Below are 6,199 nucleotides of genomic sequence, written 5' to 3'. Positions count from 1 at the left end.
TTACGGGCAGATCAGTTTACATCAAGTTTTTAGTTAGGTTAACGTTGGTTGATCATTATCTTGTTTGTTGACCCTTTCTTCTTGTTTGTAATTTATATTCACGAGTTTAACCGTGAAAGGGAATTTAAGAACATAGTATAAAAAACATTTTATGAAAAAAATATACTGTGTAAGATTTTCCTAGTCTTTAAATAAATGTTTGTTTTCATGTAAAATAGTCTATTAACATATGATGGATTCGTCTACGTTCTTAGGTTACAATTTTCTTAGAATAAGGAACAGCCATATTTTCGTTAATATTTGATTACGCGGTTTAAAATGATGAACATCTAAAGTAGTTTTAAAGTATATGTTTAATTTAACCTATACCCACAAAACTCACGAATATAAGTATCCAACGAATAATGATTGAACAGCATTTACTTGATTATTCTTGGAATGAATTGTAAAAAAAAATCCATAATGTTGATTAGTATTTGAATTTTACACTTTATAAATTTCATGCGTATGAAGCGCTTTTCTGAATTTACCCTCACCAGGAACGATCAAGCTCAAACATTTACAATCCAGTGATCAGTTTCACCAAATAATCTTACGACTAAAGTTGATCGTAATTATACTGAATTGTTCATGACTTACGATCAATTTTAGTCTTAATTTGTTCTTGTGAAACTGATCACAGGAATATATAAATACAGGTAAACTTTAGGGGGATATGAACAAAAGGGACATACATTTGGTTTAGAATAATTCATCTCAGGTCAGCTTTGCCCGAGGGAGCAGGATTCCTAGTTTCTTAGTTATGTTCATTTTATATTGCTTAGTTTGAACGATGCTTTGGTATCTTGGTATCACTAAAGTTGATCGACTCACCATCCACGAATCAATGGATAATCGATCACATCAAAACAAAATAAAGTCTGTTAGATATAAGGAAAATGAAAATAACAGGTTATCAATTTGGTGTGTCTGAAGCCCTATTCTGGGTAATCTTCACCAGGAACGCTCAAATCTGAACATTTGAAAGTCAGAGAAAAACATTTACTTGAAAAAATAGATGTTTTATTTGAAATTCAATAGTTATTATAAAAAAAGAAGATGTGGTATGATAGCCAATGAGACAACTCTCTACAAGAGACCTAAATGACACAGAAATTAACAACTATAGGTCACAGTACGGCCTTCAACAATGAGCTATAAAAGGCCCCGAAATGACAATGTAAAACAATTCAAACGAGAAAACTAACGGCCTTATTTGTTTACAAAAAATGAACGAAAAACAAATATGTAACACATAAACAAACGACAACTACTGAATTACAGGCTCCTGACTTGGGACAGGCACATACATACAGAATGTGGCGAGGTTAAACATGTTAGCGGGATCCCAACCCTCCACTAACCCGGGATAGTGATATAACAGTACAACATAAGAACGAACTTTACAAATCAGTTGAAAAAGGCTTAACTCATCAGATGGACACTAGGTACAGATCTACGAGTACTCGCAGTTAACTGACAGCTAGTTTAAAAGCCACTAACAACTAATAAAAAAATCATGCATCTAAGACTAAATTATTAATCCGTATGTTTAGATGTATGACACGACACGAGCATCACTGAAGAGACATGTATTGTCGAAATGCGCATCTGGTGCAGAAAAATTGGTACCGTTAATGTTATTACTACCACTGGGTCGATGCCTCTGCTGGTGGACTGTTAGTCCCCGAGGGTATCACCAGCCCAGTAGCCAGTACTCCGGTACTGGCATGAAAATACGGATTTTTTTGTGTTATTAAATTTGCTGTTACAAAATATTAAAAATTATTATAAATTAAGGAATGTATCTCCCTCGTGCAAAGCTCTGATTCCTTTCACGGATTTGGCTATACTTTTTGGAACTTTTGGATTATAGCTCTTCATCTTTTATATAAGCTTTGGATTTTACATATTTTGGCCACGAGCATCACTGAAGAGACATGTATTGTCGAAATGCGCATCTGGTGCAGAAAAATTGGTACCGTTAATGTTATTACTACCACTGGGTCGATGCCTCTGCTGGTGGACTGTTAGTCCCCGAGGGTATCACCAGCCCAGTAGCCAGTACTCCGGTACTGGCATGAAAATACGGATTTTTTTGTGTTATTAAATTTGCTGTTACAAAATATTAAAAATTATTATAAATTAAGGAATGTATCTCCCTCGTGCAAAGCTCTGATTCCTTTCACGGATTTGGCTATACTTTTTGGAACTTTTGGATTATAGCTCTTCATCTTTTATATAAGCTTTGGATTTTACATATTTTGGCCACGAGCATCACTGAAGAGACATGTATTGTCGAAATGCGCATCTGGTGCAGAAAAATTGGTACCGTTAATGTTATTACTACCACTGGGTCGATGCCTCTGCTGGTGGACTGTTAGTCCCCGAGGGTATCACCAGCCCAGTAGCCAGTACTCCGGTACTGGCATGAAAATACGGATTCTTTTGTGTTATTAAATTTGCTGTTACAAAATATTAAAAATTATTATAAATTAAGGAATGTATCTCCCTCGTGCAAAGCTCTGATTCCTTTCACGGATTTGGCTATACTTTTTGGAACTTTTGGATTATAGCTCTTCATCTTTTATATAAGCTTTGGATTTTACATATTTTGGCCACGAGCATCACTGAAGAGACATGTATTGTCGAAATGCGCATCTGGTGCAGAAAAATTGGTACCGTTAATGTTATTGACAATCTATTAAAATATTTAATTGTCTCGGAAACTCTGTTCTATTCTTTTTGACTTTGAAACTGGAGTTGCATGACGTGTGATTCGTGCAAAGAAGGAGATGCTTATACTAGCAATGGAGTTGATGCACATCCAATACAAATTATCATGTTTGTCTGTTTACCCTGGGCTAAATATCCTGCTTGGATGTCATTATATTATTTTCTTATTGATATAATTAGAGCCTCTTTATTAATGTATAGACAGTGTCCGATAAGCCGGTGGCTCTTTGCTATATAACAGTAGTTGCTGTAGTTATATTTTACAGAAAGGGAAGCGTTCCATTTTATTTGAGACAATAAAGTAGCGTAACTGTGCAATACAATAAAACAGAAAACACATCGTTGGATCAAATAACAAACTTCAACATAGAAATCCCGTATCGATCTTCCAGCATTTAGTATTGAAGAAAAGACTAATAGACCCGTAGATGGATTGATGTATTTAGGTAGTACGAATTGTTTATCTGTGTACTTGTGAGTTAGTACGTCTATACTCCGAAGCGTGCGAAGTAGTACAAATAAGATTTAATTTTATCACTGTTATTATTATTCAATCCCTTAGACGTGTTGTTATAGTTTTGAGTATGCAAACTTTATTTGCCACAGAAGGTAAATCACCTTTAGTATTTGCAACTGAACGTTAAGGGCTTGTTATATTTGTCCATGAACGTTAAGAACTTAACAATTAAAGAAGTCATGTGTATCAATAAGTATCTTTATTCCTAAGCAATATTTTTTTGCGGAATGTAAGTAAAGTGTCCGAATTCCCCGATACAATTTGGTGCCTTTTTGTTTATATGTCTTCTTCTTGGTCTTTGTTGACATATTTGCTTGTTTTTGTAGTGATTAAGATTATAAGATTATACCGAACTCCGAGGAAAATTCGAAACGGAAAGTTCCTAATCAAATGGCGAAATCAAAAGCTCAAACACATGAAACGAATGGATAACAACTGTCATATTCCTGACTTGATACAGACATTTTCTTATGTAGAAAATGGTGGATTAAACCTGGTTGTATAGCTAGCTAAACCTCTCACTTGCATGATAGTCGCATAAAATTCCATTATATATTGACAACGATGTGTGAACAAAACAAACAGACACACTAGGTAAAAATGTCAAAAATAGGGGTACAGCAGTCAACATTGTGTTATAATCTTTAGTATACGAAATAAAATTTCCAATTAATATTTAAAATCAATTAACCACTGATGCCTCCTATCTTAAGAAGTCTTTCGGTTAATTTTTTTTAACTTTTGAAATATCACCTAATATCAACTTGACTATCTCAGGGAACCGGAATTGCTTCCCTTACTGCAGCTGGTGCAGTGGAGTTCAATCCAGCTATAAGTTGTGCTGTAATTTCCCAACTATTCGTTTCTGTGTCGGGTTTTATGGTCTGTTATTAACTTTTCGCCGTTTTGCCTTTGGATTTTCCCCGATTCTTGATAGCTTAAAATCCCGAAATAGGTACTTTTCTTGCATGCATACAATGACAGGTCCTTGGGCCAAATTAAATACTATTGGACATTGAGGTAAGATCTGATAATATCATTGACTCTAACTGCAAATATAAACACATTCCGGAATTAAAACATAATACAATTAATGTGATAGTATAGATTGGGACGAATAATCATTTTGGGTTCCTTGGCCATTTGAAGGTCAGAAGCGGGAATCCTTAAACATATCCAAATAAGGTATGGTTTCAGATTATATAATGCTTATAATTTTGTACGCAAAACGCATGAAGACATATAACACAACAGAAAGAGGATTTTCATGATTTTCAAATGGATTACTATAAAAGGTAAACATAATATGACAACTAAATAATTAATCATCTTTATTCCTTAGTGAATCTTTATAACATACTCAATTTAACATTTCAGTTTTATTATGCATCACATAGAAAAACAAAAAAATCCCGTTTATAAATTCCTCATCTGCCATTTCAAAATTTCAAAATGCATTTTTACTCAGTTAGTGTTTCCCTGGAGAGAAAAATATTTGATTACGCGGTTTAAAATGTCAAAAAATTTCATGGCTGTCATGCCAATGTATAATAAAAAAAAAAGTAATGCAAATGATATCATAAGTAAGATGTACCGATTGGAAAGGAATGTAGTACTTTCGTATATTGAAAATATTTCATATCAGTTGATTAATTTAGTATGTGTATTTTATTTCAATTGCTTTTTGAATTGATTACTCTGTTACTTTAAATATTGCAAAAGCAACACAGTTGTTTTCTTTTGATAATTTAATGGTTTGTTCAAAGCTAATTTGATAACAATAAAAGAAATGGGTTAAGTGAAAGATACTCCAGCAGCTGTCTACGGACCAGGTCTCGGTTTATTTTGGAGTAAATCCGATTGAATCAGATTTCCCCCCCCCCAATCTTTATTAGTATATTAGTATATTAGTATAAACGATATGATAACATTGTATTAGCTGTTGTTTCCAATCAAATCAAACTATTTTAAATTACAGAAAAAAGACTATAATGGAATGCGTGTTCGAGCGAGAACGTCTCTAGGTTTATTATTTTGGGAATATTTACTGAAACTCATAGCCGCATTTTTGCGCCTGTCCCAAGTCCGAATCCTCTGGCCATTGTAAGTCTTGTATGGTTTTTAATTTTAGTTCATTTATATGCTTTGGAATTTAGTATAAGGTCATTTTCACTGAACTATAATAAATAATTTCAATTTTTTTTGGTTATAAATCAGGTCAGTACCGAAGTAATGACTATTGAACTGAAAGATAGTCCTACAGCAGCGGTATCGTCCCAGTGCTGTAAAAAATGAAAACAAACGTTCCTATTCCTTCAGGCAATACGGACACAGACTATTACTGGCTATTATATTGAGACCCTTTAGGAGTTAAACCTTTTGTGTTTTTGCTTTCCAAACTTATTGTCACCAGCCGTGCAGCAACACAATAGTAGTTTATTGATACATTAAAGATTACAAAAATGATAGAAATTCAGAGATCTATATGCAGTCTTCAATATTAGGTGTTTGTATTTAGCAAGGTAATAATCACTTCGATGCTGGGAAAGTTTGAAATACAAACCCTAAAAGATTTGCCCGATCCCTTCAATTGTTTTAATAATTAGATAACACTCAGATATAAGCTAGAGAGTCCCTGCCGAGGTTCAGTAAACGACACAAACATGACATGGTATAGTATCGTTCACGCCTTTATATCTCCTTAGGTATGTCTTGTCAGTTTGGTGACAAGTAAACATTTTTGCTTGAAAAAGAGCATAACAAAACAAGGCATTTTTTAAAATAAAATTGAATAGACTCAAACAAAACAAAAACCAAACTTCAACAAAATGCTCAATTGCTGATATCTGTATTCTTTGTCAGGTAACATTTAAGGGCTAAATGACTTGGATGGAGAGTTGTCTCATA

Source organism: Mytilus galloprovincialis, chromosome 5, assembly GCF_965363235.1.
Source record: "Mytilus galloprovincialis chromosome 5, xbMytGall1.hap1.1, whole genome shotgun sequence".
NCBI lineage: Eukaryota > Metazoa > Mollusca > Bivalvia > Mytilida > Mytilidae > Mytilus > Mytilus galloprovincialis.
The sequence above is the reverse complement of the archived record's forward strand: the minus strand, read 5'-3'. Positions refer to the sequence as shown.